This window comes from Physcomitrium patens, chromosome 20, assembly GCF_059467195.1.
Source record: "Physcomitrium patens ecotype Gransden chromosome 20, ASM5946719v1, whole genome shotgun sequence".
Classification (NCBI taxonomy): Eukaryota; Viridiplantae; Streptophyta; class Bryopsida; order Funariales; family Funariaceae; genus Physcomitrium; species Physcomitrium patens.
The window spans coordinates 14,254,410-14,271,417 of NC_143429.1; the positions used below are offsets into that span (position 1 = coordinate 14,254,410).

At 29.5% G+C, this 17,008-nt stretch overlaps 1 non-coding gene across 1 annotated transcript; it reads left to right on the forward strand.

Moving 5' to 3' along the window:
* Positions 1–392: 392 nt before the first annotated feature.
* LOC112273809 (U2 spliceosomal RNA) lies at positions 393–586 on the forward strand. The gene has a single exon (XR_002967218.1). It is a non-coding gene; the product is annotated as a U2 spliceosomal RNA (small nuclear RNA).
* The last annotated feature ends 16,422 nt before the right edge of the window (positions 587–17,008 follow it).

Genomic DNA, 17,008 nt, shown 5'->3' on the forward strand with positions numbered 1-17,008 from the left:
AGCAACAGCGCACAATCCTGAATGTGGTGCAACAGCGGTGGAAAGAAAAGACAGCAGCAAGCGTTACTAACTAACAGGGAGGAGAAAGCAGGCAATGCAGGCGGATACGGAAGCTCCAGGCGCGACGACAGAGGTTGTGGGTGTGACAAGATCCACAAGCCCATGGAATGACATGATCGCATCGCGGGGAGAAAGAAAAAGAACAATGATTTTGCAGTGGGGACGTGAGATGGGCAGGGGGTTTCAGTGCCCAGTGAGCAGGGGAGTGGAGGAGAAGGGGATGGCAGAAGGACGACGACATGGTTGCAGCATGTCCCATATGGAGTGCGGGAGGAGGGGGAGGAGGAGGGGGAGGATGGGGTATAAGAGGAGCGGAGCGGAGGGGTGGAGGTATACCTTTCTCAGCCTTTTGGCTGTGAACAAGTGTAGTATCTGTTCATATCAGTTAAAAATCTGATACGAGGCTCATCGAGCTGCATGATATTAATCTAATTTTTCTCGGGTGCAGGTCCATCCGGCAGCTAGCTGACCGGGCCGGGGCGCGTTGCCTTGGTATTGCACTACCTCCTTGGCAGGCGTAGCCCTCTCCTTCCACCCCCGGAGGGACCCCAAATTAAAACCTGAATTTAAAGGAGATGACCCCGTTAATTGAACATTAGGTTGGAGGACGCTGCTCTTCCGAAGTATTTCCTGTCATGTAAAGGGATGTGGCCGGAACTACTTCTCCACCCTCACCTGCTTATGTTAAATTCAATTTTTTGTAGAGAAACAGTCCATAAAGCTAGGATTTATATATTTTTTTATTATAAAATATATATATTAGATGTGATTTATTTTAGGGTGATGAGAGATTTTTTTTATAATAAACCTAAGAATATAATGCTATTCTGTGGTTTAGAAGATGTATACATGATAATTTTAATTATGTTTATAATTTTTTTATAAAAATTTGAAAGATTTTTATATTAAATAAAAATAGTAATTTTAAGATGTTAAAATTTTAAATTTAGTATTCAATAAATAGAATTGTTAGAGACAAGAACTTGATGAAAGTAAATAAACAAGTAGAACAAAATAGAAATAAAGAAATATGTATATTAAAAAGAAACTGGAATGACTATTGCCATAAGACAAAGAAATTAGAGACTCTTGAATCTAGACTAGAAGCAAGAAAAGTATTAACAAGAATGAAGAGGACTTCATTCTTGCCTCTATATATACTATCTAACTAGGAGCTTCATGGCAATGTTCTATAGTACCTCTAATATGTGTTGACTTTGCAAGATACATGCTTTAACTTACAAAGCAAGTTTTCTATGTGTATGTCACATAATTAGCTTATTTTTCAAGCTATCAACATGTGTGGCATATGACTAACTTGTTGACTATGTTTTTAATCTAAAAAGTCAATTATAGACACGTATAAAGTCAAAGCAGTATCTATGAAGCTTCTAAAAAGCTTCTATAAAAGATACTTTGGAATTAATTTATTTTTATCTACTTTTACCTACTTCTATCTAATCATATAGATAATTATTGATTTACATGTGTATGTCCATGACAAGAATTGATACATCTTAATTTTTTAAAATTATTAAAAAAATATTAATTTTAGTCATTAATTTAATTTAATTTTTAAAAAATACTCATATTAATTAAATATTTTAACATGTAGAAAATCAAGGCATAAAGTATAATTTAATTTGATAGTAATATTTTCTATAAAAGTATAGAATTTAGTATTCATAAATACTATGTAATTATGGACTACTAATTAATTTTAAGACTTATTTTAATATTAATTTTTTAATATTAAGCCTTATCTAATAATTTTCACATACATTGATAAGCAGGAGTTAGGATGCAATATTTTTTGTACCTTTGCAATTAAGAAGTGGATGTATTTGATATCATCACCCTCCCTAATAGACAAATGGATGGATTCATGGACTGACTCATCTCTGAGTGGAGTCAAAGCAAGCTCAACTTATATTACCAAATATTAGTTTGACAGTTCTAAAACTAGTTTTTGGTGCTCCAATTTTTTGGATGGAATTTTTTGTGCCTTTTATTGAATCAAAGATAAACTTGATTATTCTCTCTACCTTTGATGTAAGGTTAAAGAATGCCTATGTATTGATCGAGCAAGGAAGAAGTGTTTTAGAGCCATTCAAAATGGTGGGATTACTGATTAGGCAACAACCATGTCTTTGGTGTTGAAACTTGCACTAGCTTTTAGAATATGAATGCACACCAATATTCCAATGATTGTTGCTAAGTTATAAGTGTGTTGAAGAAGATGATAGTGCCTCAAACAGCTGTAGTTATACTGAAACTAGGTACAATGTTGGCCACAATAAGTTTATAACACAAATGATGCAAGTTAATTATAATTCTCCATGCTATTCAAAGGTTTCATGGAGTGATGGCAAGTATAGAGGTTGTTAGGAAACTTCATAACTTGATCCAGTTTGAGCTGCCTTGGATTTAGTTGGCACCTTTGGACAAAATTAGATTATATTTTTTGCCATTAAAGATTATGCAAAGAAAGAAGTTTTGTTTCCCTCTCATAAATTCAAGCATATCAATACTTCTTAACTAAATGTGCATATTACACTTTTGTAACTATAGTTTTCTAGCTTCATGCAACTTTACACACATTGCTATTGATAGGATGCTTATAATATCTTTATTAGTGCACAAAGAATTCAATACAAATAACTCTCTTCAGATTGTTTTGCCTAAAAAAACCATCTAGAAAGACTAATAAAAGCCGTCAATTCAAAACAAGACCATGAATTTTGTGTTAAATTGATATTGAAAGACATGGTTAGTATTGTTGCTTAAGATTTGAGGTTTTGTAAAATATATAAAATACATACTGGTTGATGTTTTGAGAAGTAGGTTTTAAGGTTGATATAATAGCTTGTGTATATTGGTGTATTAGGAATGTATTTGATAGAAAATGTAGGGATATATTGTAATATTTCTTGTATGAAGAAAACATTGATGGTATAGACATTGGATCCTATAAGATGGAAAAAAGTTGCTAGTGATATATCTTCCAACAAATCTATATATATAAATATTTAATGAGTAATTTAAATGCAATGACCATTTTTTATTGTGAGTGATTAAATATTACATATTTGTGATATGAAATATTAATAACAACAAATATTTATGTTAGATTGTGATAATATATAGAAAAATATGAAGGTATTGAAAAAAAAAATATAAAAACTTAAGAAATGCATTGTTTTGCTTTTACATGAGTAGTATTTTTGTATAGAATATAGATCAATTGCATATAATTAAGGAAATTTTGACAAGAAATAAAACTATGATTACTATAGGATGATAATACTTAATGAGTTCAAAAACTTGTATAGAATAGAAGATGAATGAGTAAAAATATGATATTATATATTCATGAATAGAGAATAATGTAATAAGAGAAAATTAAATAAAGCATATGAACAAAATATTAAATATAATTTGATGTAAAAAAGATGTTATAATTTAGCATTTGATGTGGTAATTTGTATAACTTATGAAGTTATAAGTGTTTATGAGATAAGATTTTTGTGTTGATACCACAATAATAATGAGTATTAGATTATATTTTTATATTTTAGATTTAATTAATAGGATTAAAATTCTAAAAATCAAATCTAAAATCCTAAGTATCTAGAATTATAAGTTTTGATTTCTTAGAAAAGTAGATTTTATATATCCTTGACTAGATATAGTACTTGATGTATTTAAAAATAAAATTTTGAATTTAACCAAGATATGTATTGATATAAGATGTATAGATCTTAATTATCTTGTTTGTCATATTTAGGTGTTTTAATTGTATAATTAAAAGATTAGACTTGAATATCCATAAGTGATCCATCATAGCGAATTTTTTAATTCATTGTTTCTAAAGACTTACAAATCTTAATCAAATCCTAAATACTAAATCAAACCTTAATGAAATCCTAATCAATTCTTAAATTTTAAATAAATACTTAATCTACAATAAATTAAAAAATTAATGATTAATAATTTAAATATAGATTTTTATTCAAAATTTGTATATCTTTTAATTATTAAGTTAAAAGTTTCATAGATGTAGTTTCATCTTTACACATATCTATAAATAATTGGTAGGTTGAAAACTTAGTCAATAAGTTAATCATATATTATATGTATTGGTAGTTTGTGATATAAGCTAAAAAAAATGGCGCACATATAGAAAACTTGCCTTGTAAGTTAAAACATGTGTCGGAGGTCTTATAGAACATTGTTATATAACTCATATATAGATAATATATGTAGAGGTAGGAATGAAGCCTTCTTCACTTTTGTCAATGCCTTTTTTATTCTTAGTATAGTTTTAAAAGTCTATACTCTTTTGTCTTTCGTAATAGCTATTTTAATCTTAATATTATATTATTTTTGGAGTGAATATTTATACTTCTTAAATTATAGAAGAATATTTTGAGGTTCTTCTCATTTTAATTCATATCTTTGATAATTTGACAAGAGTATTAAAGCATGGTTTTTTTATTTTTTTTTAGAAGTAAGTAGAGTATTTCACTTCTTTTGTTGTATTTTGAAGATTAAAAACTCTCCATCTTTAAGATTATCTTTATCATTAGATAGATATTGATAATAGTAGATAATATCTTATTGAGAAGCTTCATATATGTGGCTTTGATTTTCTATGTTGTTGTATTATAATTGTTTATAGTATATAAAAATTAACTAAAATAGATAATATTTTTATAATTATTGATGTGCATTAGAATAATTTGTATGTTAAATTATAGAAAATTGATGTAAGAAAATTTATTTCAAAGTTTGTCTATTTTGATTATAGTTTTTAAATTATATATGATTTAGATTTTAGTGTAAAACGTAAGGAAAAAATTGGGGCTTAAATATGAAAATTTAAACCTCTAAGAAACTTATTTGGAGAGATAAATGTAAGGTATGGAAAGATGAAGGCAAGGAGTCAAGATCTTCATCATTATTGATCAAAAGCCATGTCCAATAGGATCTTAAGAGGTTTTTTGCAACTATTACAAAGATTTTGGAGACTTCCAAAAGGAGATTTGATAATCAAAAGTTAGGATTTCAAGGTTTAGGATTTGGACTACAATTTATATACAAATTTTAAAAGACTTGGAATTAGTCTGATGAAATTATAGCCATTTGAAGTTAAGGTGTCTTTTTAAGACATATTATTATTCTTTTGAAGATACAAAGAGTTTTATAATAGCTTTTGGAAATCAAGAGATTCAATTGCCAGAATAATTTTAAAATCTATATTTTTTGTAAAAAATTGCTACATTTGGAGTTTGTATGAAGGAGTTGTAGTACATTGAAGACCATACACTTAATTCAAAGGCAATAAGTGAGTCATTTTGTTGATAGTACCAATGAAGCCATAGCTTAAATTTTCAGTCGAATTTTTGGTTCAAAATTTTTAAAAGTGTATATTATTAGATTAAAAAGCTACATATTAAAATTTTATGATATTTAAATATTTAATTTGGAAGATATAGAGAAAATTACACATAAATATATATAAACATGGATTTGAAGCTATTGTTAGGATTTTAATGATATCTCAAGATTTATAATAAATTTAAAATGAAAATTTATTATGATAATTTTTGAAAGTACATTAATACTTCTTATAAAATTTTGGTTTGTTTAGATGGTCCAAATATAAGATATGAGGTATTGAAGTTTAAAAAAATTCACCTTTAAGATATATAAGGTTTCGTAATATTTTTATCACATTTTGAATGATCTTTGGTACTTAAGACTTATGCATTGATGTAATTGCCCCTATAAAGATAATTTTATATAATACTTGGTATTTTTTTTCTTGAGACTTGATTAAGCAATTAGTGATATCCAAAAGCACAACACTTTCTTAAGACAAATTCTCTTTCTTCCAAAAACATATTTATGGTTGTTTAATTGCTTAGAAACTTGGTCAACAAATTAGTTATATATTGCATATACTAATAACTTATGAAACAAGCTAATTATGTAGCAATTATATAGGAAACTTGCCTAGCAAGTTAAAATATGTATCTTGAAATTTAGACACATGTTGAAGGTTCCATATAATATTGCTTTATAGCTCCTAGTTAGATAGTATATTTGAAAGTAAGAGTAAAGCCTTCTTTACTCTTATCAACAACTTTTTAGTCCTTAGTCTTATTTTAAGATTTTTTAGTCTTCTTTTCTTTGACAATATCCATTCAAATTTGATATATTACCATCTTTGAATGATTTTCTAATCTTTTTGAGTAATAGATGAATATATTGATCTTTTAATTTTTTAAAATTTATGTCTTTGACAGTTTAATAGGAGTGTTAATTTATTATTTTTTTTTATTCTAAAATCCTAATTAAATCCTTAGAAATTCTAATCAAATCTGAGACAAATCCTAGTCAAATTTTAAACAAATCTTAATCAAATCCTATACAAATCCTAACAAAATCCTAAATCCTAAATCAATCTCAAATCTAAAATAAATTTTAAATCCTATAGCAAATTAAAAATTCCACAACTAAAAATTAAACTATTGATTTCAATTCAAATTTACACATCTATCAACAACTAAGTTGTCAACAAGTACAAATATTTTTAAAAAGATCAAACTTATCAAATAGAAGATAAATCCTAAAATTTACTCAAATTTTGGCTTACATCTTTGTCTAATTTTGATATTGATCTCTCTAATCCAAAATTTCTTAATTCAACTATTAAATACCTCTCAAAATTTAAATATATATTGAAAATCAAGTCTATTATTCATACATACAAATTCCACCTCAATTCAACTAGTAGATTGCTAAAAATCTTAAAAATACATACTAATCTTTAAAATTCTATTTTTAAAATCTTAACCTACTTAAACTTGAATAACATTCAATCTAACTATTTGATTATACTTAAATTTATAACATGTAATAAAAAAATTATAATCACAAATCTATAGATTTTTACTTATAAATTTATGTGAGTGTGAAATTCACTCTTTAACCTAATTATAAGACGGCCTCAATTAAAAATTGCTTCTAATGGGTGGTGTGAAGTGAAAGTAGCAAGAACAAGAACAAAAGAAGTAGAACAAGTGTAATCAAGCAATTATATACTACAAAACTAATCACAATATGTTTATTGAGTTTTTATTTAATAAAAAATAAATAATAAAAGGAAAAAATATATTTTTAGAAATTTAATTTTTTTATCTTTTCAATGGTATAAGAAAAATATAAATCCAAGTTACAATGAGTAAATTATGAAGGTTTAAAAAATAACAAGTAAATAAAAGAAAAGTTAAGTAAATAATTTTTACCTCAATAATAATATATTTTAAGTGATCGGGAATTCAAGCCTCACCAAGGCTCACAAGTAGTATGTATTGGTTTTCTAAAGAAGCCTTGAGACCTTGGTCTTATCTTCCTACTTATATCCAAGGTGCTACAATCTATATGGGATTTGTACACCTCCTTTCCTACAAAAACTAGAGTAGTGTCAAGGACAAGAACTTGATAAAAATAAATAAATAAGTGAGATTTTTTTAAAAAAAAGATGAAAAAACAAAAATAATTATATATATATATTAAAAAAAAAATTGAAATGGCTATTGCTAAAGACAAGAAAACTAAAGACCCTTCAAACTAGAGTAGAAACAAGAAAAGAGTTGATAAGAGTGAAGAAGGCTTCATTCTTGTCTCTATATATACTATCTACCAAGGAGCTACATGGCAACATTCTATAGGACCTCCAAAAACGTGTTGACTTTGCACAACACGTATCTTAACTTGTAAGGTAAGTTTTCTATGTGGATATCACATAGTTAGGTTGTTCTGCATGCTACCAATATGTCTGGTATGTGGTTAACTTGTTGACCAAGTTTGTAACCTACTTATCAAGTATAAATACATGCAAAGTCAAAACAGCATCTATGAAGCTTTTAGAAAGCTTCTCTAGAAGATATTATGAAATTAATCTATTTTTATCTACTTTTAATTATTCATATCACCTAAATAATAATTACAATAAATATATGTCCATGATATTATCCTCTCTTTTAGAGACGATTTCTACAAGGAATGGTGATCACATCTCAAAGAAGTCTAAGATGTGGCAAATTATATTTGTCACATACTCTGATCTTTGTTTTCTTTGAAGATGATTAATAGGGCTTCTTAACCATCGATAGTGTCCTATACTAAGGTAGAAAGACTATCCAGTTATTCGATCGTTGTTGAGGTCTTCATAATTTCTTTCAAATAAAATATTTGAAACATCGTTAGAAGTTGTTCCTACTTCTAGTAAAATCATGAAACATCAGGAGTCCCTTTTAAGATCGTGATACCAAACGGATTGTATCTTGCCATCTATTCAACGAAGAACATGTCATTCTTAAGGATCTTCATCTCGATTGCATTGTCTTAAAGGTTGTGACAATCGTAATGTCTTTTTTGACATGTCAGCAAACAAAGGCTCTTGAGTCAAATCCGCTAGTTGTTGGTTTTCCATCTCCTCACTGTCACAATTACAAAGAAGCTACAAACTAGAATTGAAGATAGAATGTTATCTTACTTAGATCTTATTTTTTTTATAAGGGAGATTTTTATTTTGATTTTGATGGATGTCGTCAATAAAAAGCCTCCACTACCTTTGCTGAATTTGTAAGATTCAATATTGGCTACCATGTGCATTCACTAATATCATATCCGTGTCAATGGACAAGATATTTTAATTTATTTTGGCGGTGCTGTCGTACTATAAAAGCTTACTATATGTAAAAATTAGTTAAAATATATTATATGTTAATAAATCTAGATGTATGTAAGAATGATTAATAGATTAATTTAAAGAGAGTAAATTTAAGAAACTTTATTTTGAATTTTATCTTTTTTGATTATAGCATTTAAAATAATTATAAGACCTAAATATTTAGTATAAAGTCTTGAGAAGAGATTAGAGCCTAAAGAAGAAAATATTAACTAATAAGAGGCTTATTGGGAAGGATGAAAGCAAGGCATGGTTGGATGAAGGCAAGGAATGGGAAACTTCATTCCTATTGGTCGAAGGCTATGCCCAATGGGCTTCAAGGAGGCTACCTGAGGCCTTATTAGGGATTAGGATTTTTCTTTCGAATTCATTCGAACTTTTGAGGCTAAGATCAACAAATTCAAGATTTTGGATATAATTTGGATGAAGAGTTTGTGTGATTTCAAGTTTTTGTGAAGGAGATATAGGTGTTCAAAGTTAAGGTATTAATTTAAGACATATTATTACTCTTTTGAGGATACAAAGAGTTATACGATAGCTTTTGAAGATCAAAAGATGTAGCTGGAATGGTGATTTTAAGGCCTATATCTTTTATAAAAGAATTATTGATTTTGGAGTTTATATAAAGGAGTTATAAGGAGTTGAAGGCGGCCTTTCCAAATCAAAGGTAGTAAGTGAGTGGTTTTATTGATAGTAATGGTTGGAGCCATATCTTAAATTTTTGGTCGAATTTTTGACTCAAATTTTTTTATAAGTATGAGTTATTAAGTTAAAAAGCTATAATTTAAAGTTTCATGGTATTTGAGTACTTATTTTGTGAGATATGAAGAAATTAGCACACGGGTGTATGTAAGCTAGGGTTTAAAGCTACTATTAGGATTTTGGCAATATCTTAAGATTCGTAATGAATTTACAGTTGAATTTTTTTTAAAAGTTTTTGAAAGTATATCAATACTTCATGTAAAATTTAGAATTATTTGGATAATTCGATCGTAAGATATGAGCTGTTGAAGTTCAGAAAACATCTTTCATAAGGATATATAAGGTTTTAAGATCTTTATCATACATTTGGATGTTTTCTTAGTACTTGGGCTTGTGTTTTGATGTAATTTTCCAAAAAAGAAAAATATTATATATATAAACTTGGTATTTTATATCTTTGACTTGATTGAATATTTAGTGGCAGCCAGAAGTCCAGCGCTTTCTTGAGGCAAACTCCTTCTACCCTGACACCGCTATAAATCTAAGACTTCTTCCACTTTGAATTCTTCATTATTGTCCACTTCTATATGAAGAGGTGGAGCTTGTTTTCTCTTGATATGTCCACTGTCTTGTATGGTTCAAAAAGAGACTTATGGAATATTGTATGGATTTTTATTGACTCCAATAAGTGTAAACGATATGCAACTGGATTGATTTGTACAAAAATAGAAAATGGTGCAAGTCTTCCACTGTCCAACTTGTCATAAGGACGAGTGGTCTTGATATTATGATAAAATAACCATACCTTATCACTCATGTAGAATGGTGGTTGTTCCTTTCAATAGACATTCACATTGATCTTTTATTGTTCTTGAGCTTCTTTTAATTGTGCCTTCATTGTTGCATGTAGCTTTGACAAATGAATTGCCAAATCTTTTGTTGCAGGTTGATCAACTTTTGAAGAGTCAAAAGTATCAAGTTATGGATGATAACCATAATTGACAAAAAAAGATATTTTTTTTGTAGAAGAATATATTATGTTATTATAAGTAAATTTTACCAATGGCAAAAGAGTTGTTCAATCATCTTGTTGGTAGTTGATGGTACAGCTTAAATACTGCTCAAAAACTTGATTAACACACTCCGTTTGTCCATCAGTTTGAAGATAGAATGTCAAAGATATTTTTATATCCACTTTTAGAATTTTGAAAAGAGTTTACAAAAATTTTAATACAAATTGAGTTTCCTTATCTGATATAATATCTTTGGATAATCCATGATAGCGATAGATATTGTCAAGAAAGAACTTAGCTGATCCTTCACTTGTGATGGATTTTGTACATAGTATAAAATGTACTATCTTAGTAAAACGATCTACTATCATGAATATAGAGTCATAAAAACCTAAGATTGGAAGATCTATGATGAAATCTTTAGAAACAAAAGACTATGGTTGTTTTGGAATGGATAATGGCTGAAGAAGTCTGTAAGATTGATGATGAAGAGTTTTTGATCTTGAGCAAATATCACAAGATTGTACAAAATCTTTGACTGTATTCCATATTTGGGGCCATCAAAAATCTCTAGATATTAGTTCCAAAGTTTTATTGTATCCAAAATGTCTTGCTGCTGGAAAGTCATGACAAACTTAAAGAATACGTAATCGAGATTCATCTTCTAGAACATGTAGGCGTCTCTCGAAATATAATAGATTTTTTTTGAATTCAAACTTAGAAATATTATAAAACTTTGAAGGATTTCCCTTAATATCATGAATAAGAAGAGCAAAAGACATATTTGATTGAACTTGTTTGATGAAAGTTGAATCAACAGTTAGTATTGATTTCATTGCTCGAAGATAAAGATGCTTCGGATTCTAGAAAATTATTTGTTGCTAATTAAAAGCAATATCTCTTTCTTGTAGTATAAAGTAAGATCGTTTAGAAAGTGTATTTGATAAATCTTATTATTTTTCTTGTCGATAAGTGTTCTTGAATTCGAATCTTAACAAAGACATATTCCAACGAACTTAGGGACGATTGAAAACAGGTGTAGACATAAAATATTCAAGGTTCTTGTGATCCATATATACGGTGACTGGACTAAGAATATCTTCTAAATAATGGTGCCATTCTTAAAACGAATCCATGATTTCAAGAAGTTCTTTGTCATAGATCTCGTAGTTAATCTCGATTGCTGAAAAGTTTTTGGAATATAAAGCTACTAGATGAAGTTTATCATTTTTTTCCATTTATAATAATACGGTAATCAAAGCAAAGTTTGATGCGTCTATTTCCATAAAAAATGGCTTAGAAAAATTGACGTGATACAAAATTGGTACAAAAAAAAAGGTTGTCTTCAAAGCTTCAAATGCTACTTCCGCTTCTTGATTCTATTGAATTTTGTATTTACAAGTCAAATGTGTAAGTAGAGCTACAACTTGAGAGAAGTCTTTAATGAAGATCTCATAGTAGTTGACAAATCTCAAAAAGTATTGGACATCTCTTACTATTTTGGAGATCTTTCAATCCATAATAGCTTGAATTTTCTTAAGATCCATCATAAGTCCATCATTTAAAATGATGTATCCTAAGAAGTCGACTTGAATAATGTAAAATACTTACTTTTCTATCTTGGCATAGAGTCCCACATCTCTGAGATTTTATAAAACATGTTGTCGTATTATGTGATATCTAGCTTGAGAACGCATTAGGTGTCTGGCTGTAGAAGATAAAATAATGTTTTGTAAGTATCCAAGTAGTCTAAAAGGGTTTCAACCATCTAAATATAAACTATTTTGGATTTCAATGTAAAAGCTTACTCCCAATACAAAGTACTTGAAAACACTATTTTTAATAACTTCGAGATATTATAAGCATAATTTTTTTTGTTATTTGTTAGTTTTATTTTTATTTTATTTTATTTATTTTACTTTATTTTTTTAAATCCTAATCCTAGACAGCGAGCTTCGACAAGCTTTAATTCTCAATCTGTCAATCCGATTGTTGTGAAACTTCTACCACTAGTGTCTTTATAAGTCTTCTAAATACTTGAGAAGTTCAATCCAATCCAACTTACAAATTGCAAAAAAATACCGTAAATCCACAGTGATATTCCTTCACCGCCGCCTAGAAGTTGATGACAAACTGTAACTTGCAATTTTTCCTTCTATAACCGTTAATTCTCATTCAAACTTTGTTTGCAGCTCTGCCTTTAAGTCCTTTACTTATCATGTTAAAATTCACCTTATCCAAGCTGATAGATCTCTAGATATTATAGAAACCCTAAACGACCCCAATATGCCAACTTTTGATACCTCTTTATACTAATGATCAAATATCTTCTATCTGTACCTTTAAATTAACACAAATTTTTGTAAATACTTGGCATACTCAACCATCTAGACACCTTCAAAATTTCAACCACTAATATTTTTTCAATTTTCATAAAACAGTCAAGAGTATTAGTCTTGACTTTATTGCAAAAAAAAAAACCCAATTCACCAATACAAATATTGACTTTAAGCAACGATTGCAAAATCCTCTCAAATCCTATAAAATCCAATTCTACACCTTTCGAAGGAGCTTGAAGCTAGTTCTTCGACTCCAAAAATCCCCAATCTCCGAATACTCTCTTCTTTTTTCTTTCTTTTCTTTTAACTCCGTGACGTCCTTTATTCTTCCGCCCTGAACTCGGAATAGGAACAACAGACCATGCTTCCATGGAATTCTCGCCTCTAAGAGGATCTTTCTAAGGAAAGGATGTTTCTTTCAAAATGGCATAGAGAACGGAACAGCATGAAATGGAACCAAAGCCTCCATATTTGAGTCGTTATTAGGTTGCCCAACCGAGTCACATCTCATACTAGGTAAGAGGCCCGTAACAAGACCTAGATTGAATGTTCCCATAATTGGATCAAATTACCCCTTCACATTAAACTCACTCGAATGTTGAATTAGTTCTTTCTCTTTTTGCCGACTCTTGGTAAGAACGGATATTCCACCGAATTTATTGGAGAATCTTGAGGACCTTGATTTATCTCTTCAATTTTTCTTTGGCTTTAGATCTGCTGATCTCGATTATTGAAATTGAACGGAGCATTATATTGTTGATAAGTATGCCTTGATTGCTTGCTATTCCCACATACTGGCGTATAATTGTCACTAGCATTGGGATTGAGACATTCACTAGCATAATAACTAATCTGTCTGCAATGAAAATAACGAAGTGGTCTTCTTGTACCCTCATCAGGCATATTGGGTGTCTCTATCGGTATATATCTACTAGGCATGTTCCATGTAGAGTTAAAAAATGATCTTGGTTGTCCCGTTGGTATGGAGGGTACTTGATTCGATGACGATAAAAATATAAATAGAAATGATTTATTAATATTTATTCATTTTGAATGTTAGAAACAGTGGCGAATTCCAATGCCAATATTCAAGGGCCAATTAATGTCATCCCATTATAAACTGTACCACTAAACGTAACAACAATGTATGCTCCACCGGCATCATCAAATCAAATATCCTCTATACTAATCGAATGACCAAGATCATTTTCTAATCCTTCATAGAACAAGCCTAGTAGATATACCGGTGGAGATACCCAATATGCCTGATGAGGGTACAAGAAGACCACTTCGTTGTTTCCGTTGCAGAGAAATTGATCATTATGCTAGTGAATGTCCCAATCCCAGAGCTAGTGACAATTATACGCCAGTATGTGGGAATAGCAAGCAATCAAGGCATACTTATCAACAATGTAATGCTCCGTTTTATTTGAATAATTGGGATTAGCAGATCCAAAGCCAAAGAAAAATTGAGGGAATAAATCGAGGTCCTGAAGTTTCTCCGATAAATTTGGTGGAATGAGTCTGAGTCATTCTTTCGAGGAGTCGGCAAAAGGGAAAGAACCAATTCAATGAGTTTGATGTGAAGGGCCAATTTGACCTAATTACGAGAAAATCCAATCCAAGTCCTAGAATGGGCCTCTTATCCAATATGAGACTTGACTTAGTTGAGCAACCTAAGGAGGTCCCAATTACGGAGGCTTCAATTCTATTTCAAGTTATTCCATTCTCTATGCCATTTTGGAGGAAACATCCTTTCCATAAAAAGATCCTCTTAGAGGTAGAAATTCCATGGAAGGATGGTCTGCTGTTCCAATTTGGAGTCCATGGCAGAAGAATAGGGGACCTTATGGAATTAAAGGAAAAGAAAGGAAAAGAAAGAGGATATTTTTGGGGGGATCGAGGATTTTGGCATTGGAGTATAAGTTTCAAGCTCCTTCGAAAGGTGTAGAATTGAGTTTTATAGGGTTTGGAAGGACTTTGCAATGGTTGCTCATAGTCAGTGTTTGTATTGGTGAATTGGATTTTTACAATAAAGTAAAGGCTAATACTCTTGACTGTTTTGTAAAATTGAAGAGACATCTATTGTTGAAATTTTAGAAGTGTCTAGATGATTGAGTATACTAAGTGCATGCAAAAATTTGTGTTAATCTTATGCTAGGGATAGAAGATATTTGATCATTAATATAAAGAGATATTAGAAGTTGAGATATTGGAGTTGTTTAGGATTTTTATAATATCTGAGATCTACTCACTGGAATAAGGTGAATTTTGACACGGTAAGTTGAGGACTTAAAGGGAGAGTTGCTTACAAAGTTTGAATGAGAATTAATAGTCAGAGAAGGAGAAATTATAAGTTAAAGTTCGTCATCAATCTTCTAGGCTGCGGTCAAAGAACTTCAGCATGGATTTACGATGTTTTCTTGCAATCTGTAAATTGGATTGGATTGAACTTCTTACATTTTGAAGACTTGTAAAGACACTACTAGTAGAAGTCTCACAACAATCGGATGGTCAGATTGAGAATTAGAGCTTGGTGAAGCTTGTTGTCTAGGGTTAGGATTTAAAAAATAATAATAAAAATAAATAAATAAATAAATAAAATATAAATAAAAATAAAAAATAACAAAAGAATTTATACTTATAATATTTAGAAGCTATTAAAAATAGTATTCTAAGTACTTTTTATTGGAATTAAGCTTTTATATTAAAATCCAAAATAGTTTCTGTTTAGATAGTTGAAACTCACTAGACTACTTAGATACTTACAAAATATCGTTTTAACTTCCACAGCCAGACTCGTGATGCATTCTCAAATTAGATAGTACGTAATACGAAAACGATCAGATTGAGAATTACATCTTGTTAGGGTTCATTGCCTAGGGTTAAGATTTTAAAAAGATAAATAAATAAAAAATAAAAAAAATAAAAAATAAATGAAATAAAAAAAATAAAAAAAATAAAAAAATAGAAATAAAAATAACAAATAACAAAAGAATCTATGCTTATAATATCCAAAAGCTATTAAAAATAGTGTTCTAAGTACTTGGTATTGGAATTAAGTTTTTACATTGAAATCCAAAATAGTTTGTGTTTAGATAGTTGAAACTCACCAGACTACTTGGATACTTGTAAAACATCATTTTATCTTCCACTGCAAAATGCTTGATATATTTTCAAGCTAGATAGCACGTAATACGACAATAGATCCATGTACGTACTTTATCCTTTAGAAGAAGCTTCACTTGAAGCTCCTTCAAAGTTTTTACTCTCATTTTCCATAAAATAAAAATAAAAATAAATAAATTCATAAACCTCCCACCTCAAGCGTTTCACATCCAGTTCACCACTTATGTCATATGATGTGTTATTTAGCTTCACAATGCATCGGGTCTCTAGCTGTGGAAGATAAAATAATGTTTTGCAAGTATCCAAATAGTCTAGTGAGTTTCAACTATCTAAACACAAACTATTTTGGATTTCAATGTAAAAGCTTAATCCCAATACAAAGTACTTAGAATACTATGTTTAATAAATTTTGGATATTATAAGTATAGATTCTTTTGTTATTTGTCATTTTTATTTCTATTTTATTTATTTATTTATTTATTTATTTTTTTAAAATCATAATCCTAGATAGTGAGCCTCGATAAGCTTTAATTTTTAATTTAACTGTCTGATTGTTGTGAGACTTCTACCAGTAGTGTCTTTACAAGTCTTCAAAATGTAAGAAGTTCAATCTGATCCAACTTATAGATTGTAAGAAAACGCCGTAAATCCACGCTAAAGTTCCTTGACCGTCGCCTAGAAGGTTGATGACGAACTTTAACTTATAATTTCTCCTTCTCTGACTGTTAATTCTCATTCAAACTTTGTAAGCAGCTCTCCCTTTAAGTCCTCAACTTACCGTGTCAAAATTCACCTTATTCCAGTGAGTAGATCTCAGATATTATAAAAATCCTAAACAGCTCCAATATCCCAACTTCTAATATCTCTTTATATTAATGATCAAATATCTTCTATCCCTACCATAAGATTAACACAAATTTTTACATGCACTTAGTATACTCAATCATCTAGACACTTCTAAAATTTCAACAATAGATGTCTCTCCAATTTCACAAAACACTCAA